The sequence below is a fragment of the Dipodomys spectabilis genome, unplaced genomic scaffold, assembly GCF_019054845.1.
Source record: "Dipodomys spectabilis isolate Male_0828 unplaced genomic scaffold, ASM1905484v1 ptg000003l, whole genome shotgun sequence".
In the NCBI taxonomy this organism is placed as follows: Eukaryota; Metazoa; Chordata; class Mammalia; order Rodentia; family Heteromyidae; genus Dipodomys; species Dipodomys spectabilis.
Window position 1 is genome coordinate 15,059,769 of NW_024870680.1, and position 24,290 is coordinate 15,084,058.

At 43.5% G+C, this 24,290-nt stretch overlaps 1 protein-coding gene across 4 annotated transcripts in view; it reads left to right on the forward strand.

Moving 5' to 3' along the window:
* The first annotated feature begins 543 nt into the window (after nucleotides 1-543).
* Nucleotides 544-24,290, forward strand: part of Fam168a (family with sequence similarity 168 member A) — a 170,154-nt gene continuing 146,407 nt past the window's right edge. For 2 of the 4 annotated variants that reach the window (XM_042687535.1, XM_042687543.1), the window contains exon 1: nucleotides 549-801. The gene's annotated coding sequence lies outside the window, so the exon portion shown is untranslated. Of the gene's footprint in view, nucleotides 802-24,290 lie in introns of all 4 variants that reach the window. The other 2 variants (XM_042687563.1, XM_042687552.1) reach the window with 2 other exon arrangements.

Genomic DNA, 24,290 nt, shown 5'->3' on the forward strand with positions numbered 1-24,290 from the left:
GGTGGGTTGGAATATTCCTTCCCTTTTTCTCACTTTTTCTTAACATGGAGGAAGGAGTAAGAACCGCGTCTCGCAGCATTTCGCAGGAACCATCCTCTCCGGGAACTGTAGTACACGGCTTTGAGAAGGGACAGGAAGGAGGAGGGTAGGGACAGTGGGGCATGGTGGGATATGTAGTCTTGAGAGTGTCGAAGGGCATTCGTGCAGACTGGACATCCTTCTAGCTTTGCCACCTGACCGTGGGACTGCAAAATGGCCTCACTTGCCTGGTAGAAGGACTTGGAGTTACAAAAGCCGCCCGCAGACTATCGGCTTTTATTCCGATATTCGTTACCCGGGGCTAGCGCACGGGCCATTTGCATCAGCGCGCGCGCGCGCGCGCAGCCGGAGGCGCAGGCCGTGTCGGCCGGAGCAGGGCATGCCGGGAGTTGTGGTCTAGGCGCGCTGAGGCCGTGGGACGTGTCGCGACGCCTCGCGGGCTCCTCCTCCCCCGCCCTTCCCGGCGGTCCCCGCCCCCTCCCTCCGCCGCCCCCTCCCTCCGCCTCCTCCGCGCTCGCCCGCAGCCGAGCGTCCCCTCCCCCACCCGTCGGGCGCTGAGGCTGCTACTGCAGCGGATCCCGAGCCCAGCCGCTGAGGAGGAGGAGGAGGAGGAGGCGGAGGCGGCTCCGGTCCCCGCGCGCCATCCGCCGCCCTACTAGACTCGGGCGAGGGAGCGAGAGCGTCGCCACTGTCGCCTCCTGAGAAGACAAGGGCACCGCCGCCTCAGCCGCTACCGCGGTTTTCTCCTGCAGTCGCTCCCGGGTAAGGAGACCCCCCCCCCGCCCCGCGCCCCCTCCCCCGGCTCTCCCGTCCCGAGCCGGGGCTGGGGGTGCTGGGGCTGCGGAGCCGCCGCGCGGGCTGGGGGAGGGGGCCGAGGACGCGGTGGAACGGCGGGCCGGCGAGGGAGGCTGGTCCCGGCGCGAGCTGGGGGTGGGGTGCGGGTGGGACCCGGGCGGGGGTGGGGGGGCGCGGTGACTGTTAATGCGGGAATCATCAGACCTGGGACTGGAACGTGGGGTGTGGTGAGGGAGCCGGAGTGGAATTTGGGATGTCTTGGGGCGAGGTTGAAGAGGAGACTGGAATGGGATGGCTTCTCATGGGGGAGGGGACCGAGCCAAGGTGGTGATTTGGGGTTGGCCTGGAGCAGTTGACAGCTTGGGTTCTGAGCCGGGGTGGGAGGCGGTGGGATGATTTCAATACCGAGCGGGATGCAAACGGTTGGATTGGGACCCTGGGGAGGAAGGTGGAATTTGGGGGGTGGGGTGGGGTGGGGGGAACCTGGGACAGGCTGATGGACGTGGTTGGAACTGTGGGGGAGGGTGAGGGGCATGGCATGGATTGAAACCTGAGCTTAAAGTGGGCGGTTGTCATTCGTGGATGGTGGAATTTGTGGAGACTTAGGGAAACCGCGCGAGTTGGGAGAGAGCAAAGGGGGTAGAATCGGGGGTTTTCCTGGAGTGGGCGGATCGAGGTTGGAATAGGACCTGGTGGGGACGAGACTTTCCTCGAGAAGACCGTGGTGGTGAGCTGATGGGAGATGGTAAATTGCAAGTTGGGCCCCAAATGGGAGGGATTGAAATTGGGGGTGGGGCACGGCGGGATAGGATTTAGGGTGATCTTAGAATCACCGGAAGAGGTGCAGTGGCGCCCTAGGTGTTAAGTTGGAGGCGGGGAACACTTAAGATTGCTAGGTTGGACTCACTGAAAGAATAACGGCAGGTGGTGAGCAAGGTGGGGGGGGGTGTGTGGTGTCTTGAAGAAAATGTCCCTCTGCCGAGGTGGCAGAGGGAGTTTTGGAGAAGTAAGGTCTGTGAGATGGTGGTGAGCTGGCACCAGAGAAATGCAAGGTGTGGGAGACCTGGAGTTGTGGCGAAGAATAGGGCAGAGAGGATGGAGAGGCTCTGTGAGCAGTTGCTGGGAAGGGAATGCATTGGGTTATTCTGGAGAGGAAAGGTTGGGATGTCCTCCAAGAGATGCTGGAGGTTTAGGGGTTGGAACCCTTAAATGGACAGCTTTGGTGGCTGTTTGCGGGGAAGGGCAGTAATAAGGTCGTTGGAAGGGACTTTGAGGGGACCGAGAAGGCACATTACAGACCGTCTGCCTAGAGGACATTTTAAGCTGTCAGTTCGACCTTTTTGTTTTAGTTATATTTGTAGCCTTTGGAAGTGGTCAGCCCGAAGGGTAAAGTTGATAGGGGCTTAAGGCAGAATTAAGGAAGGGAGGGTATCTTCTATTATTCATATATCATAAAGAGGAAGTTGAAGGGAAAACCTCGCAAAGGTGGGTGGGAGAAGATGAAAATGGAATGTGATATAATCTTTTTGTATGCCGTTCCTGCCTTCTCCTTTCCTCTTCTCTCCCCCTGCTTTTAAAACTAGTCCCGGTATTTGGAATTTAAATAGATTTGATGAGCTTGAGGATGTTAAGGGTGCATTGCTTCCTTGAGAACTGATGAATGAGACTGAAAAATAAGAGGCAGAATTTATTTTCTAGGCAAGCAACGTGCATGTATGCAGAAAGAGATTCGGCCTTTTCCCCCCCTCTTAAAATTGATTGCTTGAAGACTCCATTTATTGGTGTCCTGGTTTGCAAGGCAATTAGGCCCATCATTGTATTGCAGGCTAATAATCCTGAGATGAGTCTTGGCACCACTGCTTTATATAAACAGAGCGAAGACAGGAAATATGGAAATGTCATAAATATTCATTGGTGAGATGGTTTGGTACTGATGGAGTTTTTCATTTGATTCTTTTTTTACATTCCTTGATAAGATTTTAAATAATTGGGCTATTTTTATAGATTGAATTTTCTTCTGAAGGAGTTCAAGTGATCAGAATTTTGTCAGATGTGGATAAATGAAGTATATAGTCATTTTTATTTTATTTTAATGGATGATGTTGATGTAGGCACATTGCATTAACTACAGAAATAATATCTCCATCTATCAGAAATTTGATTTAAAACTTAAGAGAGAAGCACATTTTCAGGGCAGAAGAGGAATGTAAATAGAGGGAGCATCTTTAGTGAAACAGTTTTCTGGACTTAATTGCATTAACTATGATATGTTAAACATGAAGTGGCTGTTGATTAGAGCTCAGACTGAGGGAAAATGAGGAGAGATGTAAAGGATAAAATTGGCACTAGTGAAATAAAAATAATTCTTTATTGTTTTTACTAAAGCTTCAGAGTTCAGCTAGAAAACAAGCCATTTTCCCTGTCTTTTCACATCTTTCACAGTTGAGCGCATAAAAATACCCATTTCAAATCTTTTTTTTTTGTAGTTCCAGTGGGCAAAATGATGGAAAGTTGGACGTAACCTTAGAATTGAGAGTGTTTTGTTATGAGGAAGCTTTCTGTATTACAATAAAAATCAGGATTGAGCAGTTACCTGTAACTTGATAAGAGTGTAATCTAACTAATACAAGTATTTCTCCTTATAACTTTACTCTGGGGTCCAAGCATTGCTTTTGTAAATCTGAAGGAAGAGTATAGAGGTAGGGTATTTATATTTGAAGCTCTAGCTTTGAAAGCCTAAAATAAAATTAATCACCTGGGAGAAATTGTGTTAGTGCATTCTTTTTTATCCCCGGCAGCCATGGTCAAATCGTGTAACAGTAATGTCTGTAAAGTGTTTTTAGTATCTACCTTATTTGACCCTCCAGACTCTGGTGAAAAGGAGCGAGCAGGTGGAAGTAGACAGAAGCCTGGGTAGAATGAAGTCAAGGGTCCTGCCTTCGAATCTCAGTTCCACCTCTTGAAAGCTTCATGACCCTTTTATACGTAGTGATGATGGTTGCACAACATTGTCATTGTACTTACTGGGCACAAAACAAAATACATTTATACTTCACAGGGCTGTCAAGGGGAACAACTTAGTTCCTGTCCCAAAAATGTCGTGCATATATGAAATTTCTGTTCAACGTTTGTTTACTATCCGCTTGCTAAGTGCCAGGGGAAAATGAAAATGAGCAAAAAGTAGTTGTCAAGGAGCTTCCAGTGTTATGGGACAGAGAGACAATTTAAATGTAGCCAAAGAAGTGAGGCAAAATGAATGCATGGTTTAGAATGTGGATTCTGAAGCTTGCTCACCACCATGAGCTATGGATTCTGAAACCTGCTTACCACACATGAGCTGTGTGACCTTGGTCACAGTGAGCTCATCTGTAAAGTGGGGAAAGGAACCAACCTAATGGAGTCCTTTTGTGTAGTAAACACATAAACTATGTGTATGCATAGTTAAACATACACTGTATACACAATAGACATACATAGTTGTCATTATTAGAGAGCTAGGCCGAGACTATAATGGTAAATAGTCTTGTATGCCCTCTTGAGATCTTAGAATTACGATATTCTATTACTTATTATGGAGGTATTATTTTGTATTTTAATTTTTTGTCAGTTGTGGGGCTTGAACTTAGGGCTGGAGAACTATCCCTGAGCTTTTCTGTGCAAGACTAGTGGTCTATCACTTTGAGCCACAGTGCCACTTCCATTATTTTGTATTAAGATAATATAATTTATCTGAATTTTGGATGTTTGTTGTTTAGGAACTTTTTTGTGTGCCTGTCCTGGAGCTTGAACTCAGGGCCTATGCACTGAGGGCGTTTTTTTTTTTTTTTTGGTTGTTTGCTTTTTAAGCTCAAGGCTAGTGCTCTACCATTTGAGTCACAGCTCCATTTCTGGCTTTTTTGGTGGTTAGTTGGAGATAAGAGTCTTAAGGGCTTTCCTGTCCAGGCTGACTTCAAATCTTGATCCTCAGATCTCAGCTTCCTGCTTGACCCACAAGCACCCGGCTTGTTCAGGAACTTTAAACAGTTCTTCAGATGCTAAGAAAAATACTAAACAGATGGCAGCTGTGAGCTTCTTTATCTATAAAATAAGAAATGGCTGCTGGAGGTTAAATGATTTAAGGTTATACAGCCAGTAAGTGGAAGAGTCTGCGTTATAGCACAGAATTGATTCTCCAGCCCTTTTTATATCCTTTTAAAAAAGGGTGCAGTAATTCATGTATAAAGTATACAACATGATTGACAATTTAAATAATAAGTTAAAGACCTTTATACTTGATACCCAGCTTAAAATACTAGGAGTTGAATTCAGGGCCTCTTAATGGCTTTACTTGGCTGATGTGGCTGATGCTCTAAAATTTGAGCTATGCCTCTTACCCTGCTTTTTGCTGGTTATTTTAGAATTGGAAACCCTGGGAGTTTTCTTCTTGCCTCCTGCCAACACTGCCTCTAGGGGTTGGCCTGTTTGTGTGTGTGTGTGTGTGCACATGTGCACATGTGTATGTGTGCGCACATGCGCTCATGCACAAACTCAGGGCCTGGGTGCTGTCCCTGAGCTGTTTTGCTCAGGGCTTGCACTTACCATTTGAGCCACAACTTCACTTCTGTCTTTTTTTTTTTTTTTTTGGTGGTTAGTTGTACATAGTCTCGTGGACTTTCCTGACCAGGATGGCTTTGAACAGTGGTCTCCAGATCTTACCTTGCTAGGTAGCTAGGATGACAAGCACTGACTCCTGGCAGGTTGACCTGAGTTTACAACTACCCAGACACCAGACGAGGGTCCTGGCTAATGGGCAAAGGAAACAGAAGCTTCACAGCCTTCAAGTCCTTGGAATGCTGGTCACAAGTGGCCCTCGGGCCAGTGGTGCAAGAATTAATGTAGATGTCAAAGCCCTGAGAAGGGAAGGTCTATAGAGGACCCCTGGAGGGCTGGGTGGCAGATACTCTGGGATTTTTCTATATGGGATAACATTGAAAGGGCTGTCCTCTGAGTCTGTCTCCTGAGTAGCCAATAAATCCAAGCATGAGCTACTGACCCACCAGCTTGTTGTTTTGAGACAGGTCTTGTTTTATAGCTCATGCTGGCCTTCAACTTCCTGCATCAGTCTACAGAGTGCCAGCATCATCACTGACTACTACCACACATGGCTCTAGTCTTTTTGTTGTTGTTGTTGTTGTTCATCATGGGGCTTGAACTCTGGGCCTAGACTCTACCACTTTGAGCCACAGCACCACTAATGGTCTTCTGTGGTTAATTGGAGGTAAGAGTCTAATGGATTTTGCTGCCTGGGCTGGCTTTAAACTGAGATTCTCAGATCTCAGCCTCCTGAGTAGCTAGGATTACAGGTGTGTGCTCCCCCGTGCCTGGCTTTTTAAAAAAAATTAATTAAATATAGGTAGAGATTGAAGCCAAGGCCTTAATACATGTTAGGCAAATGCTGTACCACTGTTAGTTATTGTACAGCCTGGCTCTTGTATTCGTTTTTTTTTTGGTCATGGGGCTTAAACTCAGAGCCTGGATGCTATCACTGAGCTTTTGTGCTCAAGCCTAGTGCTCTTCCACTTTGAGCCACAGCTCTACTTCCAGTTTTCTGGTGGTTAATTGGAGGTGAGTATTATGGACTTTCCTGCCCAGGCTGGCTTTGAACCACAGTCCTCAGAGCTTAGCCTCCTGAGTAGCTAGAATGACAAGTGAGCTGGCTGTTGTATTTTTTAAAGTCTTTTAGGAGGACCTGCTGGATGAATTTTTCTCCTGTCTTCCTCCGAGGTAACAATTTTCTGAATCAATCTCTATTCTTCATAGTTTTACCAGATAGGTGTGTATCTCTGAACAGTATATCTTGTATATTTGCAACTTTTTTCACAGTGCTGGATATTTACTGGGTCTTGCTCATACTAGCTAAGCTATAACTGAGCCAAATTACCAATTGTATGTTTGCAGTTAAAAAAAAAATAGAGGTCTGGGAAGGTGGCTCAGTGGTAGAGTGCTTGCCTTGCATGCATGCGGCCCTGGGTTCAGCTCCTCAGCACCACATAAGCAGAAAAAAGCCGGAAGTGGTGCTGTGGCTCAAGTGGAAGAGCTCTAGCCTTGAGCTGAAGAGCTGAGGGACAGTGCCCAGGCCCAGAGTTCAGGCCCCACGACCAACCAACCAACCAACAAATAAATAAAATAGAGCAATAAGTGAATATTGTTCTGGCACTTGCTTTATTCCTACCTGTGTGTGTGTGTGTGTGTGTGTGTGTGTGTGTGTGTGTGTGTGTGTGTGTGTGTGTGTGTGTGTGTGTGTGTGTGTGTGTGTGTGTGTGTGTGTGCCAGTCCTGGGGCTTGAACTCAGGGCCTATACACTGAGGGTTTTTAAGTTTTTGCTCAAGGCTAGTGCTCTACCACTTGAACAAAGCTCCACTTTAGGCTTTTTTTTTTCTTTCTTTCGATAGTTAATTGGAGATAAGAGTCTCAGATTTTTTGCCTGTGCTGGCTTCAAACCACAATCCTCAAATTTCAGCCTCCTGAGAAACTAGGACTACAGGCGTTGAGTCACTGGGCCTGACTATTCTAATTTTTATATTTTTATTTTCATTTTTTGCCATTCTTGGGGCTTGAATTCTGGGTCTGGGTGCTGTGTCCCTGAGCTGCTTTTGCTCAAAGCAAACACTCTACCACTTGAGCCACATTGCCATTTCCAACTTTTGCTAAGTAGTTTATTGGAGGTAAGAGTCTAGGTACTGGTGGCTCATGCCTGTAATCCTAGCTACTCAGGAGGCTGAGATCTAAGAATTGCAGTTCAAAGCTAGCCTGGGCAAGAAAGTCCATGAGTGGTTTATCTCAAATAATCTACTCAGAAAAAGCTGGAAGTGGTGCTGTAACTCAAATGGTAGAGCACTAGCCTTGAACCAAAGATGATCAAGAACAGTGCCCAGACCCAGAGTTTAAGACCCAGGACTGGCAAAAACAACTATAAAAAAAGGCTTTATGTTTTCCACCTATAAAATAATAAATGTATGTGACCTAAGTTGGAAATTATAATCTTCCTACCTAGTAATAAAAATTTGCTAAGTGGGGACTGGGAAGGTGGCTCAGTGGTAGAGTGCTTGCCTTACATGCATGAGGCCCTGGGTTCGATTCCTCAGTATCAGAGGAAAAAGCCGAAAGTGATGCTGTGGCTCAAGTAGAGCGCCCACCTTGAGCTAAAGAGCTGAGGACCAGTGCCCAGGCCCAGAGTTCAGGCCCCATCACCACCACCACCACCAACAAAAATTGCTAAGGGTGAAACTTGGGGCTTTGAACAAGCCAAGTGTATGCTTTATCACTGAGAGACACCCTCAGCCCCAATAATACTTTGTAGATAGCTAAAGGAAGTTAATTTGCCCTTATGGATGGCCAGATTACCCAGATATGGATCATAATAGTTGGAAATAGACGTAACTTCAGTGAGCTCTGACAGGGCGCTGCTTTTGAACATGTTTTCACTGACAACCTTTTTGTAAATTCTGTATTATATTTTGTTGTTGTTTACTACCTAAAACTTCATTTTAAATTTTCACAAGTTACTTAAAATATTTTTTTAATGTGTGTGTGACAGGGTCTGATCTTTAATTTATGATCCTTCTGCCTTAGCCCACTGAGTGCTGGGATGATAGCCATGTACTCACATGCCCTGCTCTCTTAATTCTTCTGGTCGGGAATTTTATGCATCTTTCTTTTTGTAGAAAGGCGCAATCTGGCTGGGTGCCTGTGGCTCATGCCTGTAATCCTAGCTACTCAGGAGGTTGACATCTGAGGATCACAGTTCAAAGCCAACCCTGGGCAGGAAAGTCTGTGAAACTCTTCTTTTTTTTTGGTGGTCGTGGACCTGAACTCTGGGCCTAGGCGCTGTCTCTCAGCTCTTCAGCTCAAGGCGAGTGCTCTACCGCTTGAGCCACAGTGCCACTTCCGGCCTTTTCTGTTTATGTGGTGCTGAAGAATCAAACCCAGGGCCTTATGCATGCAAGGCAAGCACTCTACCACTGAGCCACCTTCCCAGCCCAAGTCTGTGAAACTCTTATCTCTAATAAACCACCAGAAAACTGGAAGTGACACTGTAGCTCAAGTGGTAGAGTGCTAGCCTTGAGCTGAAGAGCTGAGGGACAGCACCCAGGCCCAGAGTTCAAGCCCCACGTCCGACCAAAAAAAAAAAAAAAAGAAAGGCATAATCTGTTGCAATAGTCCTTCCTTGATTGTGCATAAGGATCTGCTATCTGAATACAGAGAGTATCACCAATAGAAAGTCCTGCTGTATGCATCAGAAGCTGAGAATCTGAATGCCAAGAATTGAATTGCTTGCTCAAGAAATTTGAAATCCATACCGATTAATAATCTATTGGAGCATTAGTTTTTTTTGATGATGCCATCTGTTAAACTGAAAAGAAAAAGATAGTACATTCTGGTTTTTATTTAAGTAATTTAGTAATTTGATTTGCCACTACTTGAAAAGCCCATCAACCATGAATGGCTTTCCTGGTCCTCATCTTCATCCTAACAGGAAGCATTGGGATTTCAGAAGTGAACATCATCCAGTTCCTATGTAAAACTCAGCTCCAAAAAACTGGGAGAGAGAATCTAAGATAGAAGTTTTGTTCAAGACAAGACTCCAATCTCAAATATTTCACTCCAGTAACTTGGTTATATCAGCCGTTTCCTCACGACTCTGTAAATGCTCACTGAAGACAAGGGAAGACAGCAGTACCCTCATGGCCAGCATTCATTACTAACTTTTATATCATCTTCTATATCCAAACACATGCCTATAAAACACCTGTACAGATAAATTATTGTTAAGAATTAAAAATGCACAGTAACATCCACAAATATCTTTTTCTATGTTCTGAAATCTTACAAATGTTTTCAAGCCTGGAACCCTGAACACCTTGGCTATAGATTAAACATGTCAAAATACATGTATGTTAAGGGGATGGAGCATTAGTTTACTTAACTGTAACTTTGGGCTCAAATGAATGTGAAAGTACTTTGTGTGTGTGTGTGTGTGTTTGTGTTGGTTCTGTGGCTTGAACTCAGCCCAGACACTGTCCCTGAGCTTTTGTGTTTAAGAGCCACAGCTCTGCTTACATCTTTTTGGTGGTTACTTGGAGATATGACTCTCATAGAGCCGGGTGCTGGTAGCTTACACCTGTAATCCTACTTACTCAGGAGGCTGATATCTGGGGATTGCGGTTTAAAGCCAGCCTTGGCAGGAAAGTCCATGAGACCCTTATCTCCAATTAACCACCAGAAAACTAGAAGTGGTACTGTGGGACAAAGTGGTAAAGCACTAGGCTTGAGCAAAAGGAGCTCAAGGACAGCACCTAAGCCTTGAGTTCATGAAGCCCCATAATCAACCTTCCCCCTTCCCCCCCCCCCCCCCCCCAAAAAAAAAAAAAGTCTCCTGGACTTTCTTGCCCAGGCTGGCTTTGAATTACCATCTTCAGATCTCTCAGCCTCCTGAGTAGCTACGATTACAGGTGTAGGCTACCCATGCCTGGTGAAAGTACTTTTTAAATTGTAAAGAACTATAGAAATGTTTTGTTTTCCCCCTTCCAGTTTATCTAACTGAAATCACAGCACCTTACGCAGAAGTAGAAAAGCTTGTCATATTTATTGCTTGGTTGAGATTTCTCTTTCCATTGGAGGAGGGATTACATGAGGGGTTAGTTCAAAGTTTCTTTCTTGAAACTCAGATTGTTACATATAGTAGGCTGGAGGAAGTGCCAAAGGACCTCCTCATAGTGAATTTTTGGGACCTGATTTCATATTAACTGTGTGGGCTAACTAAAAATGAAACAGTTGAAGCTTTATTGAGGTAAGGAATATAGTATACATTGTTATCTTGCCATTATTTTAGGCAAATAGTTGTTTGTCCATTAGTTTTCTCCTAGCTTTCTATATTATTATAGGACAATGATAAAGTGAGGTTTGTTTGTACATATATGAAAGGGAAATAATACTCCATTGTTGGGTTGATGGATGGGTTAAGTTGAGAAAAAGACAGAGTACCTGGAACTTGGACTGGCACATGCATCGTTGCTCCTTAATATAGTAGCTGTTACTGTTAACAGATTTTTGTTTTGTTTTGTTTTTTATTTTACTTGTGAGTTATTTAGGGTTGATTTTTCTTCCAACCTGCTGTTTTTGTACTCAGTATTTTCCTGGGCTAAATCTTTTCAGGTTACATTGGAATGCAAATTTACATATGTATAATAATAATTTTTTGTTTCTTTGCTGGGGCTTGAAGTCAGGGCCTAGACTTTGTCCCTGATTTTTTTGCCCAACATTGGCACTCTGCCTCTTGAGCCACAGCTCCATTTCCAACTTTTTTTTTTTTTTGCTGGTTAATAGGAAGTTAAAAGTCTCATGGACTGACTTTCTTGCTTCGGTTGTCTTTGAACCACAAATAGACTCAGCCTCCTGAGTGGCTAGCATTACAGGTGTGAGCCACTAGTAATCATCTGAACTTTGCTATTGGATATAGCTTATGGATTTTATAAACTATGATTCTTGTTTATCAGGAAGTTTTTTGTTTCTTTCTTTCTTTTCTTCCTGAGAAGGTCTTTCTATTTACCCCAGGGATTATAGCAGTATACCACATAAACAAGAAGAAATATTTTCTTTCCTGAGGATCTTGCTATATAACTCAGGCTGGCTTTGAACTTACTATGTAGCCAAGGCTGACCTCAGCCTCTTGAGTGCTGAGATTATATGTGCAATTTTAGAATGTTTGTATAAGAAATTTTTTGGGGGGCCAGGTGCTAGTTGCCTGTAATCCTAGCTACTTAAGAGGCTGAGATCTAAAGATTTCGGTTCAAAGCCAGCCCAGGCAGGAATGTTTGTGAGAGTCTTATCTCCAGTTAACCACCAGAAAACTGGAAGTGGCACTGTGGCTCAAGTGGTAGAGTGCTCGCCTTGAGCTGAAGAGCTCAGGGACAGTGTGTAGGCCCAGAGTTCAAACCTCATGACTTACACACACAAGAATTTTTTGGGGATAGAAGGGTTACAGGAGTTTAGATTCAGGTTCTTGCACTTGCCAGGTAGGTGCCTTACCACCTGAGCCATGTTTCTACCCGGTTTTGCTTTTGCTTTCTTATATGGTCTCCCTTTTTGTTCTGGCAAATCTGGACCATTTTCTTCCAATTATGCTTCCTTCTACATCTGGAATGACACCCACCCAAGCTTTAAAAAAATTTAGTCGAGATTAATTCTTGCCTTTTGTCTAGGTTGTCCTTGAACTTCAGTCATCCCAATTTTAGCCTTCTAGTGGCTAGGATTAAAAGTGGGAGCTACAGTAGTAGAGCGCTTGCCTTGTATGCATGAGGCCCTGGGTTTGATTCCCCAACACCACATAAGCAAAAAGAAAAAAAAGCCGGAAGTGGCGCTGTGGCTCAAGTGGTAGAGCACTAGCCTTGAGCTGAAGAGCTGAGGGACAGCGCCCAGGCCCAGAGTTCAGGCCCCACGACCAGACCCAAAAAAAAAAAAAAAAAAGTGGGAGCTATTGGCATCGAGCTCAGGAAATGACTTGGAGCTGTGGAAATAGCTGATATTTAGGAGATCTTCATTACCTCTCCTAGTAAATATAGGTATTCCTTAAGGTTGGCTCTGGCTAACTAGACTTTTTTCTGAGTAGTCTTGCCCATATGCTATGATTCTCAAATCTCTGTCTCCAGCAGGAACTCTCTTCTGCACTCCAGACAATAGGTTGCTGGCTACTACCTACTACCTATAATACAACTATTCTAGTATTTTCAAATTGAATATGCCTAGGACATATCTTGTCTACTTTGAATTTTCTTCTCTTTGTATTACCAACTCACAAAATGTTATATTATCTGTGCATTTGTTTTTGTCCTACCCCGAAAGAATTTTCATCTTATTCCATCATTCAAATTGTAATTCTGTGTGTTTAGTTTTTTCTTCACTCCTATAGCCAGGTGTATGTTCTTCTACATATTTTAGCAATTAAACTCTCCATTCCTACTGTTGCCATCTTAGTTCAGCTTGTTCACCTGGACAAATGATAAGTGAAACCTATCTATTAATGAGCCATTTTTGTATGAAAATATTGTAAGAATACCATGTTTTATAAAATTCTAATAAAATTCTCTCTCATTGTGTATGTGTGTGTATATATGTGTATGTATATGTGTGTGCTGGCACTGGAGCTTGAACTCAGGGCTTCAAGAACTTGCTTGGGCTGGGCACTGGTGGCTCATGTCTGTAATCCTAGCTACTCAGGAGGCTGAGATCTGAGGATCTCAGTTCAAAGCCAGCCCAGGCAGGAAAGTCTGTGAGACTCTCATCTCCAATTAACCACCAGAAAACTGGAAGTGGCATTGTGGCTCAAGTGTTAGAATGCTCATCTTGAGCTGAAGAGCTGAGGGACAGCGCCCAGGCCCAGAGTTCAGGCCCCATGACTGACAAAACAAAACAAAAAACAACAAAAAAGAAAACTTGCTTGGTTTTCTTGCTCATAGCACTTTCACTGGAGCCACGCCTCCATATGCTCCAGATGGAGTGTCACAGACTTTCTGTCTCAGTGGCTTTGAATCATAATCCTCCAGGTCTCAGCCTCCTGAGTAGCTAGACTTATAGTCATGAGCCATTTGTACTTGGCTCAGCTTTTTCTTGACATTTAGAGGTGTTTGGGGTCCTTTCAGAATAGGCTTTTAAACATTTTATGATACAAGTTGTGCTTTTTCTTTCTTTTTTTTTTTTTTTTTAGGAGGAGTTATTATTTCTTTATTAATCATGTTCTTTCCTCATGGATGTGTACTGAGTACAGGTAAGCTGTTTGTCTATTCACACCTGGCCAGTAGTAACCCATCCATAGGTCAAGATTCATCACTGGGGCCCAGAGCAGTACTTGCACGAAGAACGGAAGGTGTGACCTCAATTTCACTTGTTGCTTGATAAGGCTGAAAGGCAGAAGCATTGCTGGTACCAAGCTCACTACCAAATATCTCCGGACTCTGGGTCCTTGTGGAGCTGGCACTGGTGCCATCACCTCCATGATGGGGATCTTGCTCATCAAACACCGCGACCAGCACCAGGAAGAATTGACAAAGAGCAGAAATCTTCATCCTGCTAATCGCAGACAAGGGACAGCCCAGAAACCAAAAGGCTAGCATGAGTACACCCAAGACATCCTCAACTGTTCTCACAGAGCAGTGGTGGGAAGGTAGCCCCTCCCCCACCACCAGAGAAGAACTCCATCTTTGATACTGAAAAAGGCCCAGCCTAGCAGCTAGCTCCAACTCAGGCCTTGGAAGAAAACAATACAAGCCATTCACCAGGTCACAAGAACCTGACCTGACCTGACCTGCCCTGCCTTGCCCTGTCCTGCCCTGCCCTGCCCTTAAGTTGTGCTTTTTCTTAGGTGTAGGCATTTTGAAGGAAACCTGGACTGATAGTCTTTTTTTTTTTCCATTATAAATTGGAATCCCTGGCTGATTTGAGATTATGATTTTGATTTGCCTTCTGATCGTGTCCTTGAAGCTTGACAGATTTCTTCTGATGTTATTATTTTCTAACCACAAGTTTGTAGTTTTTCTCTGTATATTACTTTTTTTTTTTTTTTTAATTTTATTTGTGAACATTCTGTACAGAGGGGTTACAATTACATGGGCAGGATAATGCGTACATTTCTTACCAAGCATTGCAGCCTCCTCCTTTGTTTATCCTTCACATCACTTCCCAGCCTCCCCCCTCCCCCCCAGTCCCAATCCTTCCCCCCTCCCCCAACATTGTAAAGCTCGTTTTCGACATGACAACTTGTACTTCTCATTGTTGCAACAGGTCCACCTGTATCCTTAAACGACTTGTTTTTCCCCATCTCCTCCACAAGTTATACTGACATCAAATATAGTGAAAGCAGGGGTTATACTGTGGGGGAGGGACATACAAAGCAACAATATATTTTTTCCCTGTTTATTTATTTTAATTTTTTGCCAGTCCTGAGGCTTAAACTCAGGACCTGGGTACTATCCCTGAGCTTCTTTTGCTCAAGGCTAGCACTCTACCACTTGAGTCACAGCACTACTTCTGGCTTTTTCGGTTTATGTGATACTGAGGAATCAAATCCAGAGCTTCGTGCATGCTACGCAAGCACTCTACCACTGTGCCACATTCTCAGCTGTACCCCTTTTATTTTGATTTGATAGTAAAACTGGCCTTTATTTGTAAATCAAATGTAAATAAGATCAGAATATATACTTCAAATATAGTCTTTCATTTGATCTTTACTACATAGCCATGTGACATTTTCATTTTAAGGATGAATTCAAGACTCAAGAGAGTAATTTATCTCAGACCTTAGGACAAATAGGGGTATGCTATTTGAGTATCAGTGATAGTATGCTGAATGCTTTCTCTGTCTTATTTAATTTGCTCCTTATATTTCTAAGAACTATGCCAATATTCAGAAGAAACAACTGAGGCCTATAGGGATTAAATAGTTTGGATTTGGTTACATAGCTACTAAGAGAAAAACTAGTTTTTTTTTTTTTGCAATATGAAGCCATTTTATTTGAGAACAAACAAGCCTAAACAGCTCAATAATTCCCCACATCATTTCTCAGCCACTACAATAAAAGTCATAAAAGATTCACTGAGGGAAATGTGTAATTGCATTGGAGAATTTTTTGAATAAAAAGAAATCCAGAATGTTTAATTTAAAAGAAAACACTTCAAATTTTAGTTATGGGTAACATTTGGGTGAATAGGATGGTCAGTTTTCAAAGATTGCTACCTAAATACCATAATTAAAGTATTAACTTTGTATTGAAAAGTAGCTGCCTACAAATCATTTATGAAAGATCTGAAGAACAAATGTGTAATTCAAGAGCAGGGTGAGATTTTTAAGCACAGTATTTCCCTTTGCATTTGGTTAGTGGAGATGAACGAGAACTTTACTGAAAGGTTTCTATATGAGTAAAGGGTAAATGGAAACAGTGATGAGGACAGGGTCAAATTTTGTAGACAGATGTACTCTACCACGAAGAGATTGAGACAGAGATGATGGCAGTAATTCTCTGGTTGTCTTCCTTATCTTTTTTTTATTTTATTTTATTTTATTTTTTGTGAACGTACTATACAGAGGGGGAAAAACTAGTTTTTAAATTCCTGATCTGCCTTGCTTTTCAAAGCTCTGTTCTTTGGTTGAGAATTTGGCTCAGTGGTAGAATGCTTGCCTAGCATTTATGAGCCTTTGAGTTGGATCCCCAGCATTGCCCCCAAAAAACACCAACAAGTTATTCCTTTTGTCATACTATATATAAAACACTCTAGTTTTAAATAATTAACTCAGGGTATTAAATCTACTTAGGTACATAGTATCTTGGTTACTCATTAGAATCACCTAAGGAACTATTAAATTTTAAAAAAGAAAAGAAATGCCTAATTTCTCTCTGGGCCAGTGTGGAGCCTTTGGGCTGGGTACATGGCTCAAAGTTGAGTGGTAAGTAGTAGATTGCCTACATTTGAACCTCAGTAAAAAAAAGGGTAGAGCCTTATGATTCTATCATGTTCCAAAAGTTCTCTAACCTTTCAATACCACTATATATACCACATGAATTTTGGAGGGAGACACACAAAGATTTGGGCCACAGCAATGGGTATATTTTATGTAGAAAATATAATTTAAAAAGAATGTGAGGGTACATGTATTTAATCCTAGCACTCAGTAGGCTGAGACAGGAGAATTGTGAGTTTGATGCCAGCCTAGGCAGCTTAGTGAGACCTTGTCTTAAGGTTAAAAAAGGATTTAGATTTGGGTGCCGGTGGCTCATGCCTGTATTCCTAGCTACTCAGGAGGCTGAGATCTGAGGATCATGGTTCAAAGCCAGCCCAGACCAGAAAGTCTGAGATTCTTTTTTTTTTTGGGGGGGGGGGGGTCTGGTCGTGGGGCCTGGGTGCTGTCCCTCAGCTCTTCAGCTCAAGGCTAGTGCTCTACTACTTGAGCCACAGCACCACTTCTGGCTTTTTTTTTTCTTCTGCTTATGTGGTGCTGAGGAATGGAACCCAGGGCTTCATGCATACAAGGCAAGCGCTTTACCACTGAGCCACCTTCCCAGCCCAAGTCTGAGATTCTTTTTTTTTTTTTTTGGTCGGCCGTGGGGCTTGAACTCTGGGCCTGGGCGCTATCCTTCAGCTCTTCAGCTCAAGGCAAGCGCTCTACCACTTGAGCTACAGCGCCACTTCCGGTTTTCTGGTGGTTTATTGGAGATAGGAGTCTCACGGTCTCTCCTGCCCGGGCTGGCTTTGAACCGCGATCCTCAGATCTCAGCCTCCTGAGTAGCTAGGATTACAGGCGTGAGCCACCAGCGCCCGGCCAAGTCTGAGATTCTTATCTCCAGTAAACCACCAAAAAAAAAAAAAAAGTCAGAGGCTGGGAAGGTGGCTCAGCAATAGAGTGCTTGCCTTGCATGCATGAGGCCCTGGGCTCGATTCCTCAGCACCACATAAAAAAAAAAAAAGCTGGAAGTGGTGCTGTGGTTCAAGTACTAGAGCACTAGTCTTGAGCTGAAGAGCTCAGGGACAACGCCCAGGCTTACAGTTCAAGCCCCACGACCGACCAAAAAAAAAAAAAAAAAGTCAGGTGGAGCTGTGACTCAAGTAGCTTCAGGACTAGCACCAAGAAAAAAAAAAGGGGGGCGGGGTGTTTAGGATATAGCTCATTAAGAATCTGTTAATTCTTAGTACCCCTCCCCCCCCCAAAAAAAAATCCCCTACCATGTAATAGGTTTATTTTTAAATAAAGTATTCTTTTTATTAGATTAAAAATCTATTATGTGATAGGTTTTTTTTTGGGGGGGAGTTGAAACTCAGAGCCTCATATCTGTTAGGTAGATATTTATATCTTAGCTCTCTAGCCATTTTTTTTTCCCTTGGCTTTTTTGTTTTTGATTTTTGGGGTTGGTCCTAGGACTTGAACTCATGGCCTGGGTACTGCCCTGAGCTTTTTTGCTCAAGGTTAAGCACTCAACCACTTAGACCACAGCTCTCCTTTGGGCCTTTTGTTAGTTGGCAATGAGAGCCTAATGGACTTTTCCTGACTGAGCTAGTTTCAAACAGGCAATTCTTAGATTTCAGCCTCGTGAGCAGCTGGATTGCAGGCATGAGCCACTGGTGCTGCCTTTGTGCTGTTTTTTTTTTTTTTTGTCGGGTCGTGGAGCCTGAAATCTGGGCCTGGGCGCTGTCCCTCAGCTCTTCAGCTCAAGGCTAGCGCTCTACCATTTGAGCCACAGCGCCACTTCCGGCTTTTTTCTTTTTGCTTATGTGGTGCTGAGGAATTGAACCCAGGGCCTCAGGCATGCAAGGCAAGCGCTCTACCACTGAGCCACCATCCCAGCCCCTGTTTTTTTTTTTTTGTCGGTCATGGGACTTGAACTCTGGGCTTGGGTGTTGTCCCTCAGCTCTTCAGCTCAAGGCGAGGGCTCTACCACTTGAGCCACAGAGCTACTTCTAATTTTCTAGTGGTTTATTGGAGATAAGAGTCTCACGGAAAGACTTTCCTGGCTGTGAAACTCGATCCTCAGTTCTCAGCCTCCTGAGTAGCTAGGATTATAGGTGTGAGCCACCGGCGCCCAGCTCTGTTGAGACAGGGTATTGAATCGGTTAGGGTACTCTTAGGTTGTGATCTTCCTTTTTTGGCTTCCTGTAGCTGGGATGGTGGGCTTGAACTCAAGGCCTTATGCTCTGTATCAGCTTCCGTGCTTTTGTCTGGTGCCACACCACTTAAGCCATGGCTTGAGCTTGGTTTTTACTAATTGAACATAGTCTCATAGACTTTCCTTCTGTGATTCTCCAATCTCAGTCTCCTGAGAGTAGCAAGGATTACAGGTATGAACCACTTATGACCACTGGTAGCATTAAAAAAAATGAAAATAAGTACGTTATCTCAAAAATACTCGCATAATAGTACTTTACATTTTTTCCCCCAAATCCCTTTAATGTCTGTCTAGATTCTTCTCTGCTGCATTCACTCTTTTGCAGTTGATTGTTTTGCTTGAAGCAGATTAAAAAAAGTTCAATACCATATTGATGACTGGAAAGGGAAGTATTTAATTGCTTTTTTTGTTGTTGTTGGTCGTGGGGCCTGAACTCTGTGCCTGGGCACTGTCCCTCAGCTCTTCAGCTCAATGCAAGCACTCTACCACTTGAGCCACAGTGTTACTTCCAGCTTTTTCTGCTTACGTGGTCCTGAGGAATCGAACCCAGAGCCTCATGCATGTGAGGCAAGCCCTCAACCACTAAGCCACCTTCCCAGCCCCTGTAATTGCTTTTAATTGTGGCTGTTCTTTGTTTCTACACCAGAGCTGTAGTTTTTTTTTTTTGTCAGTCGTGGGGCTTGAACTCTGGGCCTAGGCACTGTCCCTGTGCTCCTCAGCTTAAGGGCTCTACTGCTTGAACCACAGAGCCACTTGTGGTTTTCTAGTGGTTTATTGGAGATAAGAATCTCATGGAGGGCTGGGAAGGTGGCTTAGTGGTAAAGTGCTTGCCTTGCATGTATGAGGCCCTGGGTTCGATTCCTTAGCACCACATAAGCAAAAAAGAAAAAACTGGAAGTGGTGCTGTGGCTCAAGTAGTAGAGTGCTATCCTTGAGCTGAAGAGCTGAGGGACAGCGCCCAGGCCCAGAGTTCAGGCCCCACGACTGGACCAAAAAAAAAAAAAAAAAAAGAATTTCATGGAGTTTCCCCGCCCTGGCTGGCTTTGAACTGAGATCCTCAGATCTCAGCCTCCTGAATATCTAGTATCATAGGCTTGAGCCACTAGAACTCAGCTAGAGCTGTAGTTTTTAAAAGTCATTGCCTTGTGGAATCTGAAGCTATAGCAATGAACTTTTCATATTATATTAAAATCCAGTGGTCCATTGGAAATTTGAGTAGATCTTTCATTCATGCATGATTTTGTTAGAATCACTCATTGGTCATTTGGAAAGTGGTTCACTGAGTTTTACTATAGCAGAATGTCTTAAACCAGGTAGTTTAAACAACAGAAATTTAGTATCTCACAGTTCTGGATGCTAGCTAAGATGCTAGCATGGTCAGTTTCTGGTCAGGGCTTTCTTTCTGGCTTTTAGATAGCCACCTTCTGGCTTTGTCCTCATATGTATGGGGTGTGGTGTTGTTTTGGAGAAGCACATGAACAGGATTGCTTTCATGATAGCATATTCAATTTTTCTTTTTTAAAAAAATTTATTGTAAAGGTGATGAAGAGGGAGGGTTCAGTTACATAGGTAAGGTAATGAGTACATTTCTTTTTAAACACTTATCCCCTCCCTCATTTTCAATTTTTCTTTTATTTCATTTTCCATTTCTCTTCCTTTGCTTTTTCTTCACTTTTTCCTCCCCTCCTGTCCCTCCCTTTTTGTTTTTGTTTATTTTGAATTTTTGAATGCAGACTGGCCTCAAATTCAGGATCCTTCTACCTCTGCCTCAAATGCTGAGTGTTATACTACCATACCTGATTTGGTGTTCCTTCTTAATAGGGGCATCTAAACCTAAGTAAAAATAATCTAAGCCTAATTGTCTTCCTAAAGCTCTATCTCCAATATTGGCAAATTGGGAGGTAGGATTTTAAGATGAATTTGGGGGAGGGGACAATTCAGTCAATGGAACTGACTTGTGCAGATCTTCTAAATGTTGACATTTTTCATTGAATAATGTGAAAAAATCACATTTGTTAATATCACCACTGATCTCTTCAGACAAGTCTTTTCTAATTTTCTCTTGAAAGCTCAAATTTTATCATTGGCAGCAAATACTGACAGTTGTTTTCCTTGAAGTGACAGTCTCACATTGTTCATTTTTGAAAAAATTTCTGCCAGACATCCAAATCTGAATATAGTTTGTCTGCCAGTTGTTCTTTGAAGTAAAAATGGTGTTTCATGAAAAGAGCTAGTTCATCTTGCAACCCAATCACACAAGTGTTTTAAATGCATTTTCTTGAGACAATTCTTTTCCTTTCATATGCAGCAGAAATGCTTTGTATCCTGTTGTATCACAGATTATTAAAAAGATACAGTTAGGGACTAGATTCAATAAAATGTGTGATTCTTGTAATTCTTGCAGCTTCATCTAAAGTGCTCCTTATTGGAAGTGGGAGAATATACTATTGCAGTTTGATGTCATGGCTTTAATTGAATGCAAGTTGATACATTTTCATTTATGGCTTCTTTTTTCTCTTCCTTTTCCTTTCTTTGTCATTCTCTTAACACATCATCTTATCTTATATTGGCCTTGAACTTAAATCTTCTTGCTTCAGCCTTCTGAGTGCTGGGATTACAGCACCATGTCTGGCTTCAGTAGGTGGTTATATCATGACTTAAATTTTTTTTTTTTTTGCTGGGTGCAGGTGGCTCATACCTGTAATTGTATCTACTAAGGAGGCTGAGATCTGGGGATCACTGTTCAAAGCCAGCCTGGGCAGGAAGGTCCATGAGACTCTTATCTTCAATAAACCACCAGACAACTGGAAGTGGCAGAGCGCTAGCCTTGAGCTGAGGGACAGCACCCAGGCCCAGAATTCAAGCCCCATCATGGGCGCGCGCGTGCGCGCACACACACACACACACACACACACACACACACTCTCAAGCCCCATGATGGACGGGTGCGCGCACACACACACACACACACGCTCAAGCCCCATGATGGACGGGCGCGCGCGCGCGCACACACACGCTCAAGCCCCATGATGGACGGGTGCGCGCGCGCGCGCACACACACACACACACACACACACGCTCAAGCCCCATGATGGACGGGTGCGCGCGCGCACACACACACACACACACACACACACGCTCAAGCCCCATGATGGACGGATGCGCGCGCACACACACACACACACACACACACACACACACACACACACACACACACACACACACACACACACACACACACACACACACACACACACACACACACACACACACACACACCACTCCTCACTCCTGTTATTCTAGCTACTCAGGAGGCTGAGATCTGAGGAAGTGAGCCAAGGCAGGAAAATCTGTGAGACTCTTACCTCTAACTACCAAAAAGCTGGAAGTAGAGCTGTGATTCTAGTGGTACCAGCCTTTAGTGGAAAAGCTCAGGGAAGGTGCCCAGGCTCCTACTTCAAGCTCCAGTAAGAAACAAAACTTTTTTGAAAGCTAGCATAAATGAAGTTTTTTCCCTTGGGTTGCTAGAATTAGATTTGAGCAATTTCATAATCTTTTCTGGATGTTAGAATATCAGTGGGCTTCTCGTTTGTTCTCCAGGTTGTGAGGGGAAAGTATTAAGTGTTTTTTAAATTTTTTTAATTTTTTGTATGTTTTTTATTGTAAAAATGCTATACAGAGGGGTTACAGTTACATGAGCAAGGTAATGAGTACATTTCCTATTGAGCATTGTTGCCTCCTCCTTTGTTTTCCTGCTACCATTAAAGTGACTTTTAAGAGAACTGTGCAGCGGGTGCTGGTGGCTCACACCTGTAATCCTAGCTACTCAGGAGGCTAAGATCTGAGGATCACGGTTCAAAGACAACCTGGGCAGGAAAGACCCTGAGACTCTTATCTCCAATTAACCAGCAGAAAACCAGAAGTGGCACTGTGGCTCAAGCAGTAGAGTGCTTGCCTTGAACTGAAGAGTGCAGGGACAGCGCTCAAGCCCAGAGTTTAAACCCTACAACCCACAAAAAAGAGAGAGAGGGAGAGAGGGAGGGACAGGGGAGGGAGGAGAGAGTGACAGAGAGAGAGTGATAGAGCAAGAGAGAGGGAGAGAGAGCGCTGTGCATAACTGCCTACAAGTCTCTCTTTGGTTATATTCCCTCTCCCCTTACCCTTAGCCTGGAGCAATTATTTTAGAAAAAGAAAAAGATGGCAAGTGAAATCATAGCCAACTACTCTTATTATGTAATAACTTATTAACTATAGAGTAGAGAAAGGTAGACTAGATAAATGCTAGTGCTGAACATGATCTTCTGGCTTGTACTCCTGTATGGCCTGGAACCTTGATTCAGGTAGTGGGGAATTAATATTCATTGCATATTGTAACATGGTTGAAATTAATTTACATATGAGAAAACTCTGGCTCAGAGATGTGGGTTATTTGCAGGCTCATAAACTAGGGTAGGATTATCCCCAGATTTTCTTTGTCCTAAGCTTATAAAATGTGCTTAAGTGGGCATATGCTGCCTTCTAGGGAGTTTCTTTTCTTTTTCTTTTCTTTTCTTTTTTTTTTCTGGTCATGGGGCTTGAACTTGGGGCATGGGTGCTGTCCCTGAGCTTTTTTGCTCAGGGTTAGCACTCAGTGCCATTTCTGGGCCTGGCTGCTGTCCCTGAGCTTTTTTGCTCAAGGTTAGCAACAGTGCCATTTCTGGTTTTCTGGTGGATCATTGGAGATAAGAAGAGTCTCATAGACTTTCCTGGTCGGGCTGGCTTTGAACTATGATCCTCAGATCACAGCCTCCTGAGTAGCTAGGATTACAGCCATGAGCCACTGGTGCCTGGCTTAGGTTCTTATTCAGTTACATACACAGCAGCCTGAAGTGACAAAAATAGAGTAGCATCATTATGTCACTTTGACTTGTTTTTTACCCCTTTCCTTTGCCAGCCCCATAAAACATATTTCTACTTCCTGGTATTCATTTTGATAAACTACGTTATTGTTGAAAGGAGTTATACTTTTTATTCCTCCCCTAAGTGTACCCTCTTTAGTGAGTTTGTGTGTAAATGCATTGAGTTCTGTATATTGCATAGTTGTATTTTAGGTCTAGCTTCCACATATGAGAGAAAACATGCACCCATTTATCTGAGCCAGGCTTACTTAATATGATTTGTTCTAGGTCCATCCGTTTCCCTGTAAATGATCTAATACTATTCTTTCTAATAGATGAGTAACATTCCATTGTGTATATGTACCACATTTTCTTAATCCACTTGTCAGTTGTAAAGCATCTGGGCTATTTCCTTAACTTGGCTAAGTGTCTTTACCATATCCTGACTTACACTGCTTTGGGTAGATACCCAAGAATGATATCATTGGCTCATAGGGTAGTTCTATGTTTACTTTTTTTTTTTTTTGAGTCCGGTCGTGGGGCCTGAACTCTGGGCCTGGGTGCTATCCCTCAGCTCTTCAGCTCAAGGTTAGCACTCTACCACTTGAGCCACAGTGCCACTTCCGGCTTTTTTCTTTTTGCTTATGTGGTGCTGAGGAATCGAACCCAGGGCCTCAGGCGTGCAAGGCAAGCGCTCTACCACTGAGCCACCTTCCCAGCCCCTATGTTTACTTTTTTGAAGAATCTCCAAACCACTATCCAGAGTGGTTATTCTACTTTATTTTCCCACAAACAGTGCAGTTGGGTTCCTTTTTCTCCCATATCCCTGTCAACATTGGTTATTGTTTGAATTCTTGATGCCGGCCAGTCTTAATGGAGTGAGATGGAATCT